Raw genomic sequence first — 25,728 nt, forward strand, 5'->3', positions numbered from 1 at the left:
CCCATTTAACAAGGCACTATTATTTTAACATGACACCCAAGAAAATTAAATCATTCACTCTCATTATCAGAAGCCAATGGCCCATTTCATGTCCATCTTTCCAGGGCATCTCATTGATAATTCTTTCACAACCCATTAAGAAGAAAAAAAATTCTCTTACTTCCAATAACAAGAAAGCTATGCTTATAGTAGATATTAATTTCTTACATAAATACTTCTTTTTACAATATGAATGCTGTTAAATCCAAATTAAATAAAAAGTGTAATACAATTTCAGCAAAAGTGAATCTATCCAGTCTAGGTTACAAAAAGTTGCAGAACTCCACGAATAAAAAGCTAGTTTTAAAAGATATTTTTTTTCTAAACAGTCTTCTCGTATCTTTGCAGCTTTCAAACAGCCCTATTATTATTTTAGAGTCTGCACAGCATTTAGACTACTCTAAGCAAGGTACAAACAGAAGTAAAGAAAATAGCTCTGCAGCATTAGTTATATACTGTAGGGTCAGTGCTTTTGTTTCATCAGTGAGTCATGAATATACGACCCGACAGTCTCAGCCTCTGTGACAGTCACATCTGGGTTCATGATTAGAGAAAGGAACATTTTTTACTGCTGACATTAAACTTTCCTTTTTCCAAAACTTTGTACATCCTAACATTTTGCTGTGTAATTGCTTCAGCATTCTCCTACTAACAACGGGTAACATTTGCCTTAATAGGTTCTAGCTGGTGAATTTTTTTGGGTTCCTTAATATCAACTTCCCTTTCTCCTGACTGTTTTTTTTTTCATGTGAAATGGGTCAAAGAAGACTCCAGCAAAAGGGGCGGGGGAGTGCAACAGTGATGCATAAAGCATGCTTTCAGAAGGGTTCTCTGTCTGATACTAATCTACTCTTACTTTCTTTAATAATGATTTATGTGGGAGTTTTTTTTTTAAAAAGGGAATGAAAAAATATATGATATTGGTGCCAGAGCCATGGGCTCAAGCTTAATGCCAAGAAATTTATAGTTATCCCCTTTGGGAAAAACCATGTACCCATGAATTACCACATAGGTGGCAGTACACTACACACTGAAAGTGTGAAGAGAGACTTAGGGACACAGGTAGACAGTGGTCTCACCTTCCACAACCACATCGCCACAGCAGTCAGGAAATCCTTCTATGTGGCACACCTCATCACTAAGGGCTTTTCATCCAGAAAAAAAGGAGGTCATTGTCCCACTGTACTGAACCCTCATTAGACCCATTATAGAGTACAACGCCCCGTTTGGTATGTACCTTACAAGACATCTGCAACAGCTGGAAAGGCCGCATAAAGACCTCACTAAAAGAATCACAGGCCTAAAGCAGATGCCCTATGCTGACTGTCTAAAAAAACTCCAGCTATACTCTGTGGCATATCGTCTACTCAGAGGCGATCTCTGCTTAACATACACGGCCATGTCAAACCCTGAGTTGTTGGACATGCTCCACTTAAAGAAATCCTAATCCCTCAGAGCCACACGCTCCAGGGAAATAAACCTTGCCATTAAGATGAACAAAACAGGCTAGAGGGATAGGTTGTTGACCCAGTGACTCCCCATACTCTGGAATAGACTGCCCATACATGTCATGCAGAACGCCTCCTTGGCGCTCTTCAAAAGGAACCTTGATGATTGACTGGGAGATAGGAAATTCACCCTGGGATCACGTCAGTCACCTGCTAGACAGGGGTCCATGGAAGTAAATTTTGTGGAAAGAAATATCCAGGGAATTGTTACGGCTAGGCTTGTATAGGCCCTAGGGCCGATAGGTTCATGGTCAAAAGTTTATTTTCAGAAAATTTTAAGGCAGAAAAGTAAGAAGAAAAACCAACACAGAAGATACTCAACCCAAAAATATAACGGGCAAGTTGCCTTCACTGAATTGTAGAATATTCTCATTTTGTTCAGATAACCCCAGCAGGAGAGGGATCATGTTTAATTCCCTGTTCTAGTAATCTAAGCCATGGATCACAAAGTGTGCTTATTCTCCCAGCCATACAATGACCCCTGTTATGGCCACCACTCACTGTGGTCAAAATAAAAGCAAATTATACCTACTAGAGAACATAATGCCAACCATACCACTGATGCTGATTTGTTCTGTTAAAATAGTGTTACTTGGACCAGAAAAGGTGGCCCTCCACCCATTGCAAAGCAGCACATAAGTAATCCTCGAGATATCTGGAGTCAAAATACGCCTCGGCCACAGACCAAGGGCTAAAAGGGAAGCTGTGAGACAGCAGATCATAATATTTAACAAAAGTCCAATGAAGACTGTCTGTACATACAAGACATTCTTCTCCTCTCTCTCAGAAAGATACACGTCTGCCTAATTGCTGTTCAGATATGCTATTCATATGCCTTCAGATAAGATGGGCACTTGCCAGGTAGGGTAAATCCTGTTAAAAACGTGCACATATAGCCATATCCAAAACTGTACCATCTTGGTCAGATCACTTCAGTGATTTTTTTCTTTCCCTTAACTTTTTAAAAAAGCTCACATTATGTAACCTGATATCAGTATAAAGCTGATTTAATGAGTGATAATCATCCACTACATATTTGTTTCTTAACTAATAACACTCAAATCAAAAATTAAACACAGCCAACTCTCAAGAAAAAAGGACAACTCACAAAGAAAAGAGAGAGAGAGAGAGAGAGAGACTAGGTTTTCTTCTGGAAGGATATTCAGTCTGAACCACAAATGTCTTCTCCACTGGATAGTAGGTGTAGCCCACAAGGTGCCTGGTATGCGGAGACCTGTGCCTGAGAAGGATTCACAGTAGTGGAGTGGGTCACACACATTAAATCACAAATGTGGAGCAGGCAGTGATTAATAAAGAACACAGCATGACATAACAGTAAAAGGGGGAATTCGGATGACAACAATCTCATAATTATTCACTTTACCATCAAGAAATGGTGTATATAAATAATGACATTTCTTGAACGTGATACAGTACCTAATAAAATGCCAAAATGTACCTAAAAGGAGTGGCACAATGCCCATTGCAGAGCACCAAGAACAAAACAAACAGTGCAGGACGTCTGCCTTAATGTACAAAGGGATTAACAAAAGTTACAAAGAAACATTCCAGCCCTAGCTTCATTATACAATCACGTTTACCAACACAACTCTAACATATAATTTTCGATCATCTGGTACTGCCTGATATCACTGTTATCACATGAGATTAGCCTACAAGCCTGCCTGCATGTGCACATACACATATACACAAGCATACAAGCACACACACATATACAGCTACCATCCCTCTATTGCTTGGAACAAACTCCCACAAGAAATTAGATCACTTTCACATCCTAAAGTATTCAAAGTAACCCCTAAAGAGTACTTAAAAAGTCACTGGATTTGTACTTGTTCTCAGCCTCCTTGAATATATCTTCACTAAATAACAAACCTAACTTCCTCTGTCTTATCATCATTTCTTCTCCTCTATACCAAAACATTTACAACTTAAACGAGTCTATTTCATCATTTTTTACCTAACACTGTCTCCTTTCCTTCTGTTGCAGTATTCTTCATAACAAACACACTAGTAAGTATGCACCTTAGAGATAAGGCATGGTCATCATATCAGAAACATAGGACTCCCCTAGCCCATAACGAATACAAAACACTCAGAAACAAAGTAAAAAAACTTATCTCCGATAACTCCATAATCCAAAACAACAACAAAACAAACCCTCAAAAATTTTGGAAATGCATGTCTACCCCTCTCAATCCCAACAAACCAGATAACCCGAGCCCAGACCCTAACACTCCTGACATAGACTTGGCCACTCAATTCAACACCTACTTCATTGATTCTATCTCCAAACTAACCTCATCCTTTTCATCTTCAAACCCCATCATACCCCCCTACACCCCAATCCTCCCCTACCAACTTTTCACCCCTCACCACTGCTCATCCCCCTATCTCCACTCCATCATCAACATTCTCAAATTCTCCCCCCACCATTCTCACTAAAACCTATACCCACATCCACCATAAAAAAAACTACTGCAGAAACTAAAACCATGCTCTAATGCCCCTGATAACATTCCTTTTTACTTTCTCAGTATAGCTGCTGAAGCCATTGCCTACCCCACCAGCATTTTAATCAACCGTTCCATTCAAGAAAGCTCGGTACCCCAAATCTGGAAAAAGGCTTTTGTTGTTCCATTGCACAAAGGAGGCATCAATAACAATATTACTAATTTCCGTCCCATCGCTATTCTATCTCCTATCTCTAAACTTTTAGAAAAGTGTATTCACCTACAACTCCTACCAAACCTCTTAGACAATAACCTACTAACTCCAACACAACATGGTTTCAGACCAAGACACAGTACTATGACCGCCCTATTCTCCTTCCTGGAAGCTGTGAACAAAGCCCGGGACTCAGGACACATTGTCTCTACCCTCCTACTAGACCTCTCTAAAGCCTTTGATACTATCTCCCACAATTTACTACTAACTAAACTCTCCAAGCTTAACTTGTCACCCTCTTCTCTGAACTGGTTCACTAGCTACTTATCCAATAGATATCAGGCAATGAGATGGAAAAAAGCCACCTCCCTTTTCATCAACATCCCAACCGGTGTTCCCCAAGGATCTATACTGGGTCCCCTGCTTTTCAATATATTCATAAACGATTTCCGTAACTCTATCCCTTCAACTAAAATTATCCAATATGCAGATGATTCAACTATAATCTGCTCTGCTACCTCCATCCCCACACTGCTAAAGCTTACTCAAGATGTATTCTCAACCACCGAACAATGGATGAAAACAAATCACCTTGTACTCAATGCCTCCAAAACCAAAGTAATGGTATTCACCCCCTCTAAAGCTACCTTTTTCAATCCAAGTAATTTCACTATTACTAGTCACAACAACACACCCTTACAACTGGTATATGAGGCCAAATTACTTGGGGTCCAAATTGATAGTCAGCTTAAATTCAATTCCCATCTTCAACTAAATATAAAAAAACCACCAAAAACTCGGCATGCTCTACAGACAGAATCGTTATCTTACACCCTCCACCAAACTCACCCTCTCTACCACATTTCTCATCCCATCCCTCCCCTATGGAGCCCCACTTCTAACTAACCTACAATCTTCTCTCAAAACACAACTCTCCTCTTGCTATAACAAAATTGTCAAGTTTGCTACCTCCCATAAATCCTCCTCACACCACTGTTCAGCTCTCCACAAACTAAAATGGTTAGAACTACCCAACCACCTCACCTACGTCCAACTGACTCTTGCACACAAACTCATCTTCAATCCCACCCTCTGCCCATCCCTCTCCTCTACCTTCAAAATGCACTTCCCTGATAGAATACTAAGATCGAACAACCAAAACTTAATTGAACTGTATAAACCAATCTCTTATCCTACAGTTTGGCTTGTCTCTGGAACTCCTTACCCCCATCCATTCGTACCATCACAAATCACTTCTCATTCAAAAAATCCCTTCACTCACACCTAATTTCCCAGTGGGAAAAATCTCATCATGCTGAGAATTTTCACTTCTCCTCCCCTATTCATAATGAGAACTGCTACTTACTCTCCTAAACTCATAGATCTTGCTCTTGCTTGTATTAGCTTTTTCTGAATACTTAAAGGTACCTTAGTGTAAATATACCCTCTGATGGAAAAGGTTCTCTGTTTCTATATTGAAAGGTTCTATGCCAGCTCATATACCTTTCTCTTGATTGTATTAAGCTACTCATCCTGAATGTATGAAAGATATCTCCAGTGTAGCCCACCCTAAGTTGTAAAAGCCTCTCAGTTTCTATATTGTAAATTGTTTTCAGCGATACAAGATTGTAATATTTGTATATGTTTGTACACTAGTCTACTGTATTTCCAAGTCCATAGGAATTGTATAATTGAAACTAAATACCTTATTGTAACCTTGCTAATTGTTTTTGGAGCTTTTCTCCCCAGGACTCCATTGAAAACGGGTTATTTTGGCCCAATGGACTATCCCGGTAAACCAACTGCAAATAAATAAATAATTGTAACTGCATATATATGATAACATTATAATCATTCATAATAAAACTTGTAGAACAGTTAACTGTGTTTGTAACGGTTATATTTTTTATAACTATGTTTTGGAGATTTTCTCCCCGGGCCTCTGCTGAAAAAGGGCTTTTGCTCAGTCAGACAATCCCGGTTAACAAATGTAAAATAAATAAAATAAAACAAATAAATATGCCTGTTTTTTTCTGTATTGTGCGGGTACTAAGTATGGAATATACCACTGCTGATCAGTCTTAAGGTGGAATCTAACCTGACAGTGACAGTGGATATGTCACATAAAAGAGGTGTGACCAAACATCTTGCCATGGTACCTGTAGCCCTAACCCAACAGATGAGTACCTGGACACTACACAGAGCAACTGCAGACACAAATACAATGGCATGCATTTCCCTACTGACTAGTAGGCTGTAGCTGTAAGTACTGTACCATCTGCAAAGACAAAAAACCCAGGGTCAAAAACAAGTCATAGGCTACAATTCTTACCACATTTTTCAGCCACAAAACCAAGACCGAAACACTAAAGGTGGAGGAGTATCCATATTCACACCTCCAGGTTAGCTGCCCAACACAACGCATCCAAAATTCTCCAGGTGCAACTAACACTAGGTAAGACTGCAATCCAAATTGTAGCTTGCTACAGATCCCCCACCATACCCCAAGATTCTCACTACACCTTCCTAAACATACTGGAAAATATTAAGATACAACTAAACACCCTAATACTGGGTGATTTCAACTACCCTGCCATTAATTGGGAAAACTACTCAGGTACCAACTCCTTTTCCCAACGGTTCTTGGAATTTATAAATTCCAACGCCCTGGATCAACTAATCTATTGTCCCACCAGGGGCTCCAATGTCCTAGACCTGGTCATTACCAACATGGGAGACAGATGCTCCACACCAGTGGTCACCGCCTCATTGGTCAGGTCTGACCATAAGCAAATCACCCTTGACATCCACATCCCACCCCCACCCCCCAGTAAGGAAACCTCCTTAAAAAAACTTCTCCAAAGCCAACTTCATGCTACTGAAGTCAGAAGTGACAAATTTCACAACACCCACACCCACGCAGACGGGATCTGGAAGTTCGACTGCAGAATCCTAAACTAAGGCACTGGACGAGCACATCCACTCGTGCATGAATCGTGTCATCCCAAATAGAACCAAGATGATCTTCTCCAAAAAAAAAAAGGAAGCCAATCTGGAGGTCCCCTGCTATAAACAAACTATACAACAGAAGGAAGAAACTGTTGCAGAAAACAGGAAACTCCCAGGATGCAAAAAACTCCCTCACCAGCCTCAGTAAGAAACTGAGATCCCTCATAAAATCCTCACAAGCTAGTTACGAAAATAAAATTGCCAAAGATTCCAAAGACAACCACAAGGCATTCTATAGTTACGTCAAGAATCTAAATGGCAATGCTCAGATCTGCTCTGAGCTACAACAGAATGGCATTATATATACTGATCCCAAGGATATTGCCAATATCCTGGCAGATCGATTTAGTGCCAACTTCACCCCCTCTCACCCCCTAAAGGGCCTATCTCAATACCAAAAGATTGCCAAATTCCGATAATCACAGCCACACAGGTAGAAACAGCACTCTCCAAATCTAAGAATACAGCGTCCATGGGACCAGATGACATCCCAGGCTGTGTACTACATGAACTACAAAATTAACTGGCACCCCATCTAAGTGTCCTGTTTAATCATAGCCGCACCTCAGGCTTCGTGCCCACTGAGTGGCGCATAGCTACAGTTATCCCGCTACACAAGGAAGGATCCGCCTTGGATCCCGGGAACTACCGTCCCATCAGTCTGACAGGCCTGATCTGCAAGGGCATGGAACGCATTATCATGGAACTTATAAACAAAGACATTGGCAAACTTCAAACACTGGACCCCACACAGTTTGGGTTTGTGAAGGGCCAATCTTGTCTCCTGAATCTGATTGACTTCTTCGAATCAGTCTCCAGAGCTGTGGACGAGGGTAAGGCGGTCCACACAGCCTATCTGGACCTCGCCAAGGCCTTCGACACCATCCCCCACTCTGGAATCACAGATAAACGTACTAAGCTGGGCATAAATCCCTATGTCACTCGATGGGTTGCCAACTGGCTTACTGACAGAACCCAGACTGGAGTACTTCAGGGTTCAGTCCTGGGACCACTCTTGTTTGGCATCTACTTCTCTGACGTACAAGCCAACACTAAGGGACACTGGCTAACAAAGTTTGCAGATGACTGCAAACTGGAAGCCATTATAGAATCCCCAAATGATGTGGATATTCTACAAAAGGGCCTTACAGAAACAGATGCCTGGTGCCAGAGCCATGGGGTCAAGCTTAATGCCAAGAAATGTATAGTTATCCCCTTTGGAAAAAAACATGTACCCATGAACTACCACATAGGTGGCAGGACACTAAACATCGAAAATGTGATGAGAGACTTAGGGACACAAGTGTACAGTTGTCTCACTTTCGATAACCACATCGCCACAACAGTCAGGAAATCCTTTTATGTGTCACACCTCATCACTAAGGGCTTTTCATCCAGAAAAAGAGAGGTCATCATCCCACTGTACTCATCCCTCATTAGACCCATTATAGAGTAGAGTGCCCCATTTGGTATGTACCTCACAAGACATCTGCAACAGCTGGAAAGGACGCAGAAATACCTCACTAAAAGAATCACAGGCCTAAAGCAGATGCCATATGCTGACCATCTAAAAAACTCCAGCTATACTCTGTGGCATATCGTCTACTCAGAGGCGATCTCTGCTTAACATACAAGGCCATGTCAAACCCTGAGCTGTTGGACATGCTCCACTTAAAGAAATCCCAATCCCTCAGAGCCACACGCTCCAGGGATCTAAACCTCATCATCACAATGAACAAAACATGCTGGAGGGATAGGTTCCTGACCCAGAGACTCCCCATACTCTGGAGTAGACTGCCCATACATGTCAAGCAGAGCGCCTCATTGGCCCTCTTCAAAAGGAACCTTGAGGATTGGATGGGAGATAGGAAATTCACCCCGGGGATCATGTCAATCGCCCTGCTAGACAGGGGCCCAGGGAAGTAAATATTGTGGGAAGAAATTTCCATGGAATTGTTATGGCTAGGCTTGCATAGGCCTTAGGGCCGATAGCCTAGTACCAACCTATGAACCTATAAATATCCAGTAACACCCCGGAGATACCAGCAGCTCTGCACACAAGATTTAATAAATCTTCAGCAGTTACAAAATATCCAATAAGTTTAAGCGCTTAACTCTCATTAAATTATTTTCGAAAGACCTAGTATATTTAATTCCCTAATACATCCTTTGCTGCATAATTCTGATATTAGGCAGCCGTTAAGTGAACCCGTTTCCCAATCTTGGCACAATACAACAAAAAATGAATGAGAATTATTGCATAATTTGTGTGCCATTTGTGAATTGTGTGTTATGAAGCCTGATAATTGTGAGGGTGGGGGTAGTTGTTATGATTAAAACATATTATGTTAACAAAATGTTTAGGCTAATATATGATGAGTCATACGAAGAAGTGTCTAAGAATGAAATATCTGTGGCATATCAAAAGACAGATCAGAAGACAGATTTGGACATGCTTATGCAAGGAAAGATTAGCAAACAAATATACCATTTATTATGTGCAAAAAATGCTGACCTCCACTATTTTTGACATTCCTAAAATCCATAAGGATTTAGATAAACCATTACTCTATCCTATTGTGGATTGCTATTAGTGCTATAACTTTTCCAATTGCTTCAGTTATTGGACTTTAAATTAAAATCACTGTTTAAATTACATTTTCATTTGTGCAAAGACTCATGGGATTTTTTGAGCAAGTGCAAGGACCTGGCTTATACTGACACCTTAGTGTTAAGTAACATTGATGTGAAGGACCTGTATACACTGTTATACCCCACAGGTTGGCTTTGGATTGGTTTCAGGAACTTCTCTATGATGATATAGGCAATGACTACTATTTGCCAAAAGTGAGCAAAAATATGTATTTAATAGTCCTTTTTCTACTTTAAGGTTGCTTTACAATAGTCTTTTGGATGATGTTTTTATAATATGGCATGATCGACCATCCAAAATTGATGACTTTTTTTAAATATATTAATGGCACTATAAGATTTTTAAAATTTACTATGAAGGTAAACAGGGATGTTATTAATTATTTGGATGTGATGATCAGTAAGGAGACTGGTATGCAAGATATTTAGGAAGGTGACCTACTTTTACTCATTGCATCATTTATACTAGCTGTCATCCCATGTGTCACAAGAGAGACATTTTTAAGGGCCAGTCTGTTAGATTGGCCAGGATGTTCTCTGAATGGGAATCTTTTTTGTTGGGAATATGACAAACGTTTTCAGAGGTATAGTAGTAGGGAGTATCCATCTAGTTTTGTGTGTCCCCGACTCCCCGTATGAATGAGGTAATGACAAAAAGAAAGGCGGGGATATTTGTACCCTTATTACATACAAATGAAGGTTGAAATAATAAAAAGACTAATTTTAAGAAGAGTAAATTTAAAAGTGCTACAGTTATGATGTATAATCTTGATGGTCTCCCTATGAAAAACATCCTTGAGAAGAAATGAGGTCGATTTTTTTCTAAATAATGACTTGTATGAAAACATGGGGGTAAATCCCTGTAGGGGCAGATATTTTAAGGATTTTCTGGAACAGGTTAATGAGATTCGAATTCGTTACACTACCACTAAAAAGGGTACAATTAAATGTGGGAATTGTTCTCAGTGTACCCACATTTTAGTATGGGATCATGTTTGTGTATTACAGCAAGGATAGAAGCAAGGGGTTATTTTAATTGTAATTTTAGGGGGATTATGTATATAGCTACGTATCAGCAAGGTCCATCGTTCTATGCTGCTAACACACTGAGGAAGGTTAGGAAGCGTATTTGTGAACATGTGCATGACACTGTTAAATGTAAAACTATGAATGCTTTACTTAAGCATGTATTAAGATATCCTTCACAAATTACTGAATATGTGAGGAAAAGGGAATTATAGTGGTAATTTTTTTAAAATGCCTACAGTTTTCCAGGACTCAGCAATATGGCTTCGACATCATGTATTTTAAAGTTATGTTCATTTGTTTTTTTATAATTATGAATTTAATTAATTTTATATAGAGAGTCTATTTAATATTTATCTCTGTTATATGAATTTGTAGTCTCTTCCCTATCGTGATTTGATTTTGTTTGATACTATTGGTCCTTATGGGTCTTGTGACCTCTAAGCATTTTAAATTTGGTAATGAATTGTTGTAGGTTGTGTTACATTCTCATGAAGTCCTTGTTACAGATGACAGCACCTAAATGTATTGGATATTTTGTAACTGTTGGAGAATTATTAAATCTTGTGTGCCGAGCCGCTGGTGTCTCTGACATGTTAATGGATACAGCATTTTACCATCTGACTAGTAGAATGCAGCCGTCAGTTATACACCATCTGACTGGTACGATACAGCAATGAGCAGTAGATCATCTGACTTGGCAAAAGCATTAACTTCTAATAAGTAAGAGGATAAAACAAGCTTCTTTTAATTTCAATTCCTACTCAATTTCATCTACAGCTACAATTTGTTTAGGAAATGTTTCAGTAAATACGGCATGTTTGAGGTATAGAAACAAAACATACTGTTTAATTCAATAAGCGGACACAAATGACATGAAGAGCAGAAACCGCAGGAAAGAACATCTGCCAGATATATTTCTTAGAATATGGTTCATAACAGAATTATGTTCTCTAATACACACTGCATTACATTCAAATCTGTTACTAATATGTGTATCTAAATCCCTCGCAACTGTAAGTTCCATAATGGTAGCACTACCTAAACAGAGAGTACTAGGAAAGCAAACAACTTTGTAAGTACGCATAAAATGACAATAAGTACACTGCATAAATGTTTTCGTAGTTAAAGATTACCAATTCCTAATGCATTCACAGGCAATACATTTCTAACGATATATTAAACTGTATGCCTGCATCATTAGCACAGATGGATAAAGCCCAGACTATAACCACGGTGTAGGAGAATGTGTATGGCACACTCTCCACACAGAATTCCATTCTTCATCAGAATACCACAGATATCCATGTCTTCAGTGAAAATTAAAGTGGGTGGAGTTCTCTCTGATAATTTCTGCTTGAGCAGAGGAACCAGGCAGGGGCATCCTCTTTCCCCTTTGTTATTTGTATTATATTTAGAACCACTGGCAAAGAAAATAAGACACTCAGAAATTCAACTATATAATTGGTATGGTAGTCAAGAAAGGCTGGCTCTATTTGCAGATGACATTATTTTATACCTGACAAAACCAGAAAAGGACATTACAGTGTTGTGGAACATTTTGAGACAGTTTCACATCTTTTCAGGATACAAAATTAATAAAGCTAAAACAAAAGGCAATAGTGGTCAATTATGTACCCGCACACGAACTGGTTCAGCAATATCCATATTCATGGGGACATGATAAAGCATTTACGAGTATGGATTAGAAATGATTCCAGTGTGGCAGCTAAGGATATGTGGGAAGAGACTAAGGAAAATATAATACAAAAACAGAGATTGGAAGCTCTGTTAAATAGACATGGATAGTAAGATACAAGCAGTTAAAATGTTTTTAGTCCCTTTAGTTTTATACACAGATCAAGCCTAGTTTTATCATCCAGAGGAGAAGTCGTGGATAGCAATTAATAAAGAGCAGAAGGATTTTATCTGCAAGGGAAGATGGCAACAGTCAAGTTGGATAAACTGATTTTTCCAAAAGAAAAAGGAGGATTGGTATTACCTGATTTGAAGGCATATTTAGGAGCAACACAGTTAAGGCTCCTATACATAGCACAAGCAAAAATCTATAATGCAAAGTGGAAATGGATGATGATGAAACAGGGGGAATCTCAAGAAACAGAGAGACTGGGATTTTGAATGTAGATCTTTAAGGAGAGTAACAATAATCATACAGAATATTATATTCATAAAGTAGCATAAAGTATTCTAGGAACTAAGCCAACAGGGGACTGGAGGAAGGAGATTCTGCCAATAGGGATGACTGCAATTAGGGACAGACAATAGGCAAGAGGGGGCTGGAATTTATTGGATAAAACTGGCAAAGGAACCAAGGTATTGGGAGCAAATAATTAATTAGAGAGGGAAAGGTAACAGAATGGGAAGACACCAACAACTTATTTGGACTGCAGGTTAGAGACTGCCTTCCACATCAAGGATTGATATCAGAATATAGGCAAAGAGAAAAACAGTGGGGTCCTAAACGAAAGACCAGCACTGGTACAGTTTTTAGTAGAATCAAGAACAGAAGCTGACATTAAAAAAGGAATAATTAGTAGGGCATACAAAATACTGTACAACTATAAGAAGCAATGAGAGGAGGTTAGAAAGGATTGGGAAGAGAGACTGCATAAGCAATTCACAAAGAAACAATGGGGGAATACACGTATGCCTCCCAAATATGCAACTAAGCTTGGAAATGCTGACATGCATATTTTTATACCCCAAGCAGACTCCAGAGAATTTTTTCTCAGGTAGATGGCAAATGTTGGAGGTGTGATGGGGAAGAAAGAGGTAATTGGGAACATATTTTCTGGGAGTGTCATGGGTTGGCAAACTTTAAAGATTCTCTGCAGACTACTCGGTCAGAGATACTGGGTAAGCAAATTGTTAGCACTATGGAAATAATTTTTGAGCTATTATACAGAATCAGAATTGCCTAGACATAGTAAGGCCTGCTGGTTGCCAAAAAAGTAATTACTATTTCAAACTAGATTCTAACTCTCTTCAATTTGAAATGAAAGCTGTTCATATACTTTTTTTATTTACTTGCCTAGGAATGTGATATTTAATTCTATTTCTGGCCTTTGTACATTTCTTGGTTAATAATTTCATTTATACTGTTCATAACATTATGATAATGTAATAATTCATTGCTTTGGTAATAAGAAAAATAAACATTTCTTTAAGATTAAGAAAAAAAAGCAATTACTAGAAAATGGGAATCAAAGTCTAAACCAACTATACCGGAAGTAGTAAATATAGTAACAGAGATAAAACAACTGGAACTGGGATCTTTAAAAAGGGTAGAAGCAAATTACATGAAAAAATTGGAACTGTAGAAACAATACATACAGGGGAGGAATGACATTTAAAAGAGGGAAGGACTTGAATGAAATATTTAATGGTGAACTCAAAATTATTGGGTAGATAAGTGATGTATAATGTTTGCAACTAGGATTATGTCAGTATGGTTTGTGACATAAAATGCTTGCAGCTGGGATTATATCAATATGGTTTGTTTTCATTTATATAAATGTATGACTGCTTATGTTTAAAATAAGTTAATAAAGATATTTATTGTTTAAAACAAGACGCAACAAATTACATTATTCAAGGTAAAGTATGGAGCATCTTATACTATCCTTTCACTGCTAACGAAACATGACATTTTATAATCACTGTCTCTAATATACTAAACAATTTCACTCAGCTTAAGTTTGTTCCAGTCAAAACTGCTACAACAAAATCTCTAATTTGCCTCTAAATCTAAAAATACCACCCATCACTGCCTAACCCTACAATCCCTGAATTGGCTTGAACTCCCAAACTACCTAGACTATCTCCAACTCACTACTGCACATAGACTCATATTTCACCCAACAAAATGTCCTGCTCTAACATACTTCCCCCTTATACACCCAACAGAGCTCTCACATCTGAAAATCAGAACTTAATTACTATCCATAAACCTAAACGCCCTGCTGGCCAACTTCTCCTATCTTTCTCACTAGGCAAAAAATGGAATTCCCTTCCATCCACACTAAGAACCATACCAAACTCAGAAAACTTCAAAACCCAACTATTCAAACTCCTGTCCACTAAACAGAAATGTACCTGCCTTCACCCAACCTAATCCAAGGGGTTTCTCGCTCTGGTTCCCAAGCTCTACAACTCTCATAGTTATCTTCCTATGAGCCTATCTAAGCTCTCAACAATTTCTATAGCTTCTCTCTAAGCTCTCACCTCCTACAGCTACCCTCACACAGCCCAACCTTGTAAATATTGTAAATAGCATTCTACAGTTGATGTGTGTATGTAAAGCGTATTTACATTTTCTTAAAAGGTTTGTATGTAAACAGTTTCCACACCTAATCCATATCCGTTTTCCTCAAATTAAACTGTGTGATCCCTACCTTCAAGCTTAATGAATTTGTTAACTATGCATGATACTGAATGCATTTATGAGTAACTATTCTACATAAGATCTTTAATATTAACTATCATTTGTATCTAAATTGTATAATGCATCTTGGAGCTTTTCTCCCCAGGCCTCCACTGAAAATGGGTCAACTCGGCCCATTGTAGACTTCCACGGTAATCAAATTGCAAATAAATAAAATGACAGATTTGTGTTGTGCATGTATGATGGTGTGTTGTATCTTTATTGTGTTATTTTTGTCTTGTGTAGCAGTACTGTTTGAGAAAGGATGTTTTAATACTCTAAAGAGTAGGGTTGGGGTAAGTGCAGGGATAGGTTTGGGGTAGGAGCAGGGGTAGGCTATGGGTAAAAGCAGGGGTTTGGGTTTTGGTGCAAGGGTAGGGGTTGGGATTTTGGTGCAGTGGTAGGGTTAGCACACAAGTAAGGTGGTACAGGGGAGTGAATCTGATGCTAACCTCAATCCTACACATTAGGTTGCTTATACCCCTTTCCCTAACAACACTACTTCCAAGACAACAGCTGGGGTTTACTGGCAAAGTGCTTGGTGGGAGAGATGTATTCACTCTTTTGTGATTCAGTATTTTTACTAGTCGGTGTTTTGTGTACTCTTCTTCTTCTCTTTTGGCTGTTCCCATTAGGGGTTGCCACAGCGGATCATCTGTTTCCATTTCTTCCTGTCCTCTGCATCTTGCTCTGTCACACCAACCACCTGCATGTCCTCTCTCACCACATCCATTAACCTTATCTTAGGCCTTCCTCTTTTCCTCTTACCTGGCAGCTCCACCCTTAGCATCCTTTTCGCAATATACCCCGCATCCCTTCTAAGCACATGTCGAAACCAACGCAATCTCGCCTCTCTGACTGTCTCCAAACTGTCCAACCTGAACTGACCCTCTACTATACTGATTCCTAATCCTGTCTATCCTTGTCACACCCAGTGCAAATCTTAACATCTTTAACTCTGGCACTTCCAGCTCTGACTCCTGCCTTTTTGTCAATGCCACCATCTCTAACCCATACAACATAGCTGGTCTCACTACCCTCTTGTAGACCTTCCCTTTCACTCTTACAGGTACCAGTCCGTCACAAATCACTCCTGACATGCTTCTCCATCCATTCCACCCTTCCTGTACTCGCTTCTTCACCTCTCTTCCACACTCACCATTATTCTGAACTGCTGATCCCAAGTCCTTAAGTACTTAAACTCATCCACTTTTCGTCAGCTCTACTCCCTGTATCCTCATCATTCCCCTATCCTCCCTCTCATTCATACACATATATTCTGTCTTAGTCCTACTGACCTTCATTCCTCTCCTCTCTAGAGCACATCTCCACATCTCCAGGGTCTCCTCAACCTGGTCCCTACTCTCACTACATATCACAATGTCATCTGCAAACATCATAGTCCATGGGGCCTCCTGTCTGAACTTGTCTGTCAACCTGTCCATCATCATTGCAAATGAGAAAGGGCTCAGAGCTGATCCTTGATGTAATCCCACCTCCACCTTAAATGCATCTGTCACTCCCAATGCAGACTTCACCACTGTCACACTACCCTCATACATATCCTGTACCACTTTTGCATACTTCTCTGCCACTCCTGACTTCCTCATACAATAACACAACTCCTCTCTAGGCACCCTATCATATGCTTTCTCCAAGTCCACAAAGACACAATGCAACTCCTTCCGACCTTCTCTATATTTCTCCATCAACACTCAAAACAAAGATCACATCTGTAGTGCTCTTTCCCGGCATGAACCATACTGCTGATCACTAATCGTCACCCCCCTTCTTAACCTAGCTTCCTCTACTCTTTCCCATATGCACATGTATGTATATATATATATATATATATATATATATATATATATATACACATACACACACACACACATCATATATATGCATGTATGTATATATATATATATATATATATATATATATATATATATACACACACACACACACACACATATATATATACATATACACACACACACGTATATATATATATATATATATATATATATATATATATATATATATATATATATATATATATATATATATATATACATATACACACACACACACACGTGTACATACACGCATATAGATATTTATATACACCACACACACACATATGTAACTCCAATATTGCTGTACCTAAGAGTAAAAGGAATTCTCTGACATATCACAATATCACTCTTAGTATGCAATCAAATACACTGTACTTTTAAATGAAAGGACTCAGAATTTCAAGGATTTAGTTGGTATGGTAATCAAGAAAAGTTGGCTTTATTTGTAGATTATATTATTTTGTACTTGATAAATACAGGCATTTTGGTTTTGTGGAGCATTTTGATAAACTTTCAAGCCTTTTCAGGATATAACATTAATGAATATAAAACAAAGGCTATAGCAGTAAATTATGTATCCACACAAAAATCAGTTCAGCAGTACCCATATCTAATGGGATATGACAAGATGGCATATTTAGGAGCATGGATTAAAATGACTTCTGTTATGACAGCTAAGGATATGTGGGAAGAAACTAAACAAAAGGGAATAAAAAAATGAGAAACTATAAGTTATTCTTTATGGTTATGGAAAGTAAGATATAAACAGTGAAAATTTTTTTAGTCCCTTTAGTCTTGTATACAGATCAGGCATATATTTATCAACCAGGGGAGAAGTTTATTTATTTATTTTATTTTACATTTGTTTACTGGGATAGTCTGACTGGATACATGTCCATTTTCAGCGGAGGCCCGAGGAGAAAAGCTCCAAATAGACAAACTTACATAGATTACACAAGAAGTTAGACAACATTAGAAAATATAAAACAAAGTGATTACGTACAATGGTTTAGTAGTGTTCCCTAGTAGGGACTTGCAATTTTCATGGACAGACACAATTAAAAGCAAGAGACTTCAGACTGGATATAGAACTTGGTGACAAAGTTGTGGCCAATAATTAACAAAGATTTGAAGGAATCTATCTGGGAGTAGAATAGAGCAAGAGTTAAGAGTTATAAGGTGATTCTGCCAACAGAACAAGGTGGTTTAGGATTACCTGATTTGAAGTGATATTTTAGAGCTAAGCAGTTAAAGGTTCATATAGATAACACAAGTAGAAGGTTGTAATTCAAAGTAGAAAGGGATTCTGATGAAGTAGGAGGGATGTTCAAGAAATACGGAGAGAGGAATTTCGGATGCAAATCCTTGAGGAAATTGACAACAACCATACATAATATTATATTCACAAAGTTGCAAAAAGTACTCTAAGAGCTAAGTGAACACAGGAAAGGAGAAAGGAAATTCTGCCAACAGGAATGACTGCTAGTAGGGGTGCAGAAAATAGGCAAGAGGGGGCTGGAATGTACTAGCTAAAACAAGTAAAGGAACCAAGGTATCTAGAGCAAAAAACTAAACAGGGAAAGGCAACAGAGTGGGATGAGGTCAAGAAGAAGTTTGGACTGCAGATCAGAGACTGCCCTCCTTACCAGGGACTGATATCAGAGGATAGGCAGTGAAAGGGATAGGGGAGCCCTACACGAAAGACCTGCTCTGGAAGAGTTTTTAAGTAAATGTAGAACACAAGCTGTTGTGAAAAGGGGGATAATTAATAGGGAGTATAAAATATTGCATAATAACTATAAGAATCAATCAGAGGAGGTTAGAAAAGATTGTTGAGTGAGACTGGAAAAAGCAATTTACAAGGGAACAATGGGCGGACATATGTATGGCTCTCAAGTGCAATAAAGTCCAAAAGATTTAGGATTTTTGCTTGAAGTGCTTGGATGTTTTTTTTTTACACCCCAAGCAGACTTCAAAGAAAATTTCCTGAGGTAAATAGCAAATGTTGGAAGTGTGATGGGGAAGAAAGAGGCAGCTATGGACATTTTTTTTTTGGGAAAGTAATGAGCTGTCAGATTTAAAAAATTCTCAACAGAATACTCTGTCAGAAGTACTGGGGGAGCAAATGGTTGTAACTAATGAAAAGATTCTAATGAACTGGGATACAGGATCTGAACTGAATAGACATAGTAAAGCCTTGTTAAGTTTAATTCTACTGGCTACCATACAAAGCAATTGCTGAAAAATCAAAATCAAAATGTAAACCAGTGCTGCACAACCTTTTTGTGGGGAGGGCCACTACACGAATTCTTAATGTATCTGCAGGCTACCTCAAAACATAGTAAGGCGTTACGAGTTAACAATAGGTACAGGTGACTGGCATTTTTACTTAAGACAGCAGTCATCATGAAATTGCCTGTTTTCTACATCAACTTTGTGCTTAACTTTATTATGGCTTGCAGCCATGACTTATTACAAACTCCTGCATAAAGTTACTACTGTTTACAGACTACAAGTTATAAACAACAAAGAATAGTTACTTCTGCAGCTAAAATTAGAGGTGTGCACAACTATAGTCAATTAGGCAAGTAAGCACGTGCTGGAAAGTTTGCCTGACTGGAGTAAGGCATAGCATTTTTTCATTTTTTTTAATTTTTGGTTACTCTCTGGGGGCGGACATTGTGCACCACTGATCTAAACCAACTGTATTTGAGTATTAAATACTGTAAAAGACAAACTGGAAATGGGATCTTTAGAAAAGTGAAGGAGCAAAGTACATAGAAATAAATGGAACTTTTGGGAATAATACATGCAAAACGATGTTCAGGAGAAGGAGTAAGGTTTAAGGTAAGGCAAGAAATTAATCAACTTATGCAATGTTGGACCAAATGAGAGTTGTTCCAAAGAAAGAAAACAATGTAATGTAGAATGTATGTACACGAAAAAAATATTAATATGGTTTCTTTTCTATTAATGTAGGTGTGCTTCTGAATAATAAACTAACAGGCATGTACAAAAGAGACTGTACTTTTGTTTGTGATCAGACATTACACTGTAGGGCACTCATGCATTTTTACTCTGCCACCCATGCAAATGGCATGGATATGATCAAATTATCCTTAGCAATCTGGCGGTACACAAACACGAAACCAAAAGCACAGCTATTTGCTTGCCAAATCCATTCTAAATATTATATATATATATATATATATATATATATATATATATATAGGTACAAATAAATAAAACAGTTTAATGAAAATGATGAAAATGCAGGGTTTAAAGCCATCATAACTCCCTTAACTTATACTGTAAGTCCCTGGCTGATATGACATTATAGCAAAGAAAACATCTTTCAGTTCTGGTGAACAGCAATTGTGAATGCACCGGGTTTGGCCAGCAACAGTTTAGTAACTTGTCATTTACTAAGTTATGAAACTGCTCTTCAAGCTGGTCCATCAGCTACAGGAACAAACAAGAAGAAACCAGTTTAAAAAGCATACCACCACAAGCATTGCATAAGCAAGCCCACAGTGCAAATAAGCTAAATTATATGCATAAAGTCCCACATTTCATGGATAAGGACTCAGCGTACATCTCCAAACAAAAATGTTAAAAAAGAGGTGATAACTACAATATGCATAGGAAATCTTATGTGCATGATCTGAACAATACAGACAGCAACACTGACTCACATGAAACTTGAAAATCTGGACAAGAGGAGGTACTATGTTCCCAGACCAGACTTACAAATGAAAGCACACATCTTAAAGCAGACTTTAAAAGAATATATTTTTGTGGGGAGGGGATGACATAATGGTTAAGGTGTTTAACCTCACAGACACAAAGTACTGGGTTGAATTCTCATCTTTGGCCACTGTCTTGTTATTGACTAGGCATTTAATTGTCTACAGATTGACTGCCTAGTATTTACCTATGAATACTCTTAAAGCAGGAAGTTTAACTATCTAAATGCCCTTTTTCAATATAATCAATACTAAGGTTACTGCATCTTGTGAAGCTACTGCCCCCTCCACAGTGACCTCTGTTAAGTGCATCCAGTCAGTAGTACTCAACCAGCTAACCTAACATTCAACCCCATCCAATCACAAGTCTGCAGCCTAAAAGTATCTGACTTTCATTCTACTCCCTCTCATGATTACATTAGACAGCTCAGCATGTGATGACAAACAGTCCACAGTGGACAGAAAGAGAAGTGTTTTAAGTACGGTTTACAACCACACATTCTCTAATACTGAAATATTACCTCCCCACTACAATACATATTGTCTAGACAGAGCTAACAAAAAAGGTGGAGATATTGCAATTATGTACTCTGAGCAACTCACCTATGCCCTCTGCCTATATCTCATCCTAATTTTCGTCTAGCTGAACTACTTATTCTTAACTGTCACCTCAATCCCCCCAAAAAAATTTGCCAATGCAGGATACCCAAGTCCCACCACTACAGAGAATGTCACAACATTTCTTCCTTTAATAATAGGCTAGCTTCTATTAACTGGTCCCTCCTAAAGTACCATCCCCCTCAATGACAAGGTTTTATATTTCAATCACGCTTTTCTGGATATCCTTGACTCTATAGTCCCTCTAAGAAAAATTAAACAACTTACTCTCCTTGGCTCTCTAAAAACACCCTCAATCTCATGAAAAAAGGAACAAGTATTGGAAACAATGGCTAAAAACTAAATCCACAATGCTTTTCCAAAAATATAAAGAACTTTGAAGCCTTTCAAAAAAATCAATAAAGAAAAGGAAAAAAATTCTATCATAATGCCCAATTCACCCATAATTCTAACCCCCAAAAATTCTGGCATTCCATTAATAAAATCTTGCACCCTGGTGAACCTAACACACCCAACCCCTATCCTAACAATACTCCCCAAGATACTGCCACTTTAATACCCACTTCATTGAATCTATTCAAAAACTAACTCAAACCAACCAATCTCAAAACATCTCTATACCACACATATAACAAAAGCAAGAACACCCTTCTCTCTTATTCCTGTCTCTACTGCTAACATAAAAATCCCTTCTACTACAACTAAAAGCATGCTCTCCCTCTACTGACAACCTCCCTCCCCTCCTTCTTAAACATGCAGCCCACTCCATAGCCTATCCTGTCTCAATCCTAGTAAATAGATCTATCCAAGAATCCACTGTCTCCGATATTTGGAAATCTTTCTACATCATACCACTACAGAAAGGAGGTAATTCCACAGATCCATCCAACTACAGACACATTGCCATTCTCTGTCCACTTTCCAAAATCCTTGAAAAATGTGTTCATAACTAGCTTAAGTACCTAACAGCTGGAAACATTCTGATCCCTTCTCAACATGGCTTCAGGCCTAATCATAGCATTTCCACTGCCCTCCTATCCTTCACGCACACTGTTGCTGAAGCCAGGGACAAAAATCTTCTTGTATCTTGGCTCTTCCTTGATCTCTCAAAAGCTTTCAATACTGTCTCTCATTCCAAGCTACTTGCCAAACTAACTGATCTTAATCTCACCCCTCTACTATTCACTGGCTCTTAAGCTACCTCTCAAACAGGCTCCAGTCTGTCAGATGGCAATTCACCTGTTCTCCTTTCCTACCTATCCAGACTGGTGTCCCTCAAGGCTCAATCCTTGGTCCTCCCCTTTTCAAAATCTTCGCTAGTAATCTACACTCCTCTGGCACCACATCCTCCCTTATACAATATGCTAATGACTCTGCTCACATCTCTTTTTCAAACATCTCTAACCTTCTTTCCATCACTCAAAACACTTTCTCATCTGTGGAAAAATGGCTAACAGAACACCAACTTATACTTAACCCCAAAAAGACTAAGCTCTTACTATTCCTTCCCAAATCCCTCTCCCACCATAAATCCACCTTTACCATTTCTTCACTCAATAACACCCTTACCAAAGCAGATCCTCACACAAAGTTACTATAAATAGATAAATAAATCCTATAATTGATGACCAGCTAAAATTCGACATCCATGTACAGCACTATTTAAAAAACTAACCAGAAACTGGGTCTTCTCTATAGAAATAAAAAATTCCTAGCTCCCAACTCCAAACCCACTCTAGCTCAAGCTTTCCACCTTCCATCCCTTCTGTGCGCCTCTCCTATCCTTACCCATCTGCAGTCATCCCTACTAACCAAACTCAAACAAACCTATAAAAATATAGCTAGATTCGCCTGAAACCAACCATACAAACCACATTATTGCCTTGCCCCGAAACAACTTCAATGGCTTGAATTCCCCCAGCTCCTGCTTCTTTCCCAGTCGCAGCTCACACACTCCCTACTAAATAAACCTTTAGCCTGTCCCTCTCTTTCTTACGTAGTACCCACTTATATCCCAGCTCGTTCACTTCGTAGCTCTGACCAAAACCTTCTTCATATCTATAAACCAAACAAAAATATTGGCAAACTTCTCTATAAAAATTCAGTATCCCAAGCTTGGAAAAGGTTTCCCCCTAACATCCGTAGCATTAATAGTACCATCTGCTTCAAAACTGAAGTCAAAAACTATTTCCTGAACTCAAGATCCTGCCCTAGCCACAATTCTCTTCAATTCCTATTACCACGGCAATCTACTTCTGCCTCTCTTCTACTTTTCAGAACAGGTTGGTTCAAGCTGTAGAAAATTCTAGATTACTATTATTATGCTACTGTGTAAAGGATATGTTTATACTATCTCGGTTTCCTCACATTGTGTATTTTATTTTCATTACTTTCCCATGTTTTTATACTTTTGCTTTCAGCCATGTTCTTCTTCACTGGATGTACATTTTATTTACTTTGATATTTCTCTTCTTCGTCCGGCTTTAGGGGTTAGTTTTACAGTGTCGAGTTGTCAGCCCAACCTTCCACAGAAGGCACACACACACACACACACACACACACACACACACACACACACACACACACACCTAGGGCCAATTTAGAGTGTCCAATCCATCTACAGCATGTCTTTGGGAGGAAACCGGAGCACCCGGCGGAAACCCACTCGACCACAGAGAGGACATGCAGACTCCGTGCAGAAGGCACCCCAGCCGAGGATCCAACTGGAGAACCTCTTGCTGAGAGGCGGCAACGCTAACTGCTGCACGACCGTGACCGCCCTTACTTTGATATTTCTCTATTTTTCATTTTTTTTGTACACTGAATTAACTTTTGTATTTTTTGTTTATATATTTTCTGTTATACAACTCATTTAATTTTGTATGCTGGAGTTGTTCTGCTCGGGTCTCCACTGAAAACAGGCCATATGGCTCAGTTGGACTAACCCGGTTAACAAACGGCAAATAAATAATAAATATTTAGGTAAGGAAATGTGTGTATTTGTAGTTGGTTGTTAATTTTTAATATATTTATACATATTTCAAAAATACTTAATGAAATCATGAGCATTTATTGGTCTAAAACTAACAACTAAATCTTCAACTAGAATAACATTACAAAAAGCCATATCAATAATTCTATAACTTTATGATCATTTTACAACTATAAAAAATCACTTGTATAATTCTAATAGTACTCTTTTGCAGAACCACTGAACCTAAACTGTACAGAAATAAACCTAAACTCACAATCAAAAAATCATGGATAAAAAAGGCAACCCCCATACACCATTTATTTCCCAACTATGACTACCACTTAGATGCCACACCAGGATGTCGAAAAGGTGGAAGACCCCCCCCCCTTATGTTTTTAATCCCAGCTCATGTTTCAACTTCTAGCTCAGGCTAACCCTTATACAGATATCATACCAAACTGGCAACTAGTCAGCATAACCAGAAAAAAACAGATCACTCACCTGGTTACAGCCTACCTCCTACTTTCAATAATCCATAGAAAAAACTCACCCCGTTATAAAATATTACATCCACCAAAACAAATTTTCATAACCTCCTGGTTGAGCCCAGTCCACAATGACATAAGCCATCTCTCCGAGGATAACCTACAGCAATTTGTACAGCAACCCAAACATCTAAATCTAAAACACTAACACCACTCCCTCCCAGACCTCATAATCACTGACAACCACTCAATAATCTCTGATAATTATCCATTCACTAACAGTGACAATTACCTCATCAACTTTCATCTACATCCCCCACCAAACAATCCTAGGAAAATTGATCTCTTTTACAGCAGCATTGGACTCCAATATCAGAAAACTATCCTCAACACCCAAGCCTGGTACAACATTCTAAATGCATCTCAAGCCAACACTGCGGCAGAATTATTCACCAAAACCTTAAGAAATCTGAAAGATGTGTTTCATATTAACTATTAGGCTGTACAAAACAAACAAGAAAGTCTGGTTATCCAATGAACTGAAATATTTACTAAAACTCAGGAGTAAAGCACAGCATTACTGGAAAGCCTACACAAATGCAGACACAAGAAAAAAACATGTTAAATTCAGAAACCTCTCAAAGCAATGCCATTAGAAGGCATAAAACCCAACAAATTAA

The 25,728-nt window shown here is 38.6% G+C and overlaps 1 protein-coding gene across 1 annotated transcript in view; it reads right to left on the reverse strand.

Moving 5' to 3' along the window:
* The window catches only part of FTO (FTO alpha-ketoglutarate dependent dioxygenase), a 1,656,404-nt gene that overhangs the window by 1,565,573 nt on the left and 65,103 nt on the right, over positions 1–25,728 (reverse strand). The window lies entirely within an intron of this gene.

The sequence above is a fragment of the Protopterus annectens genome, chromosome 8.part1 (genome assembly GCF_019279795.1).
Source record: "Protopterus annectens isolate FY-2018-M chromosome 8.part1, PAN1.0, whole genome shotgun sequence".
Taxonomy (NCBI): domain Eukaryota; kingdom Metazoa; phylum Chordata; order Ceratodontiformes; family Protopteridae; genus Protopterus; species Protopterus annectens.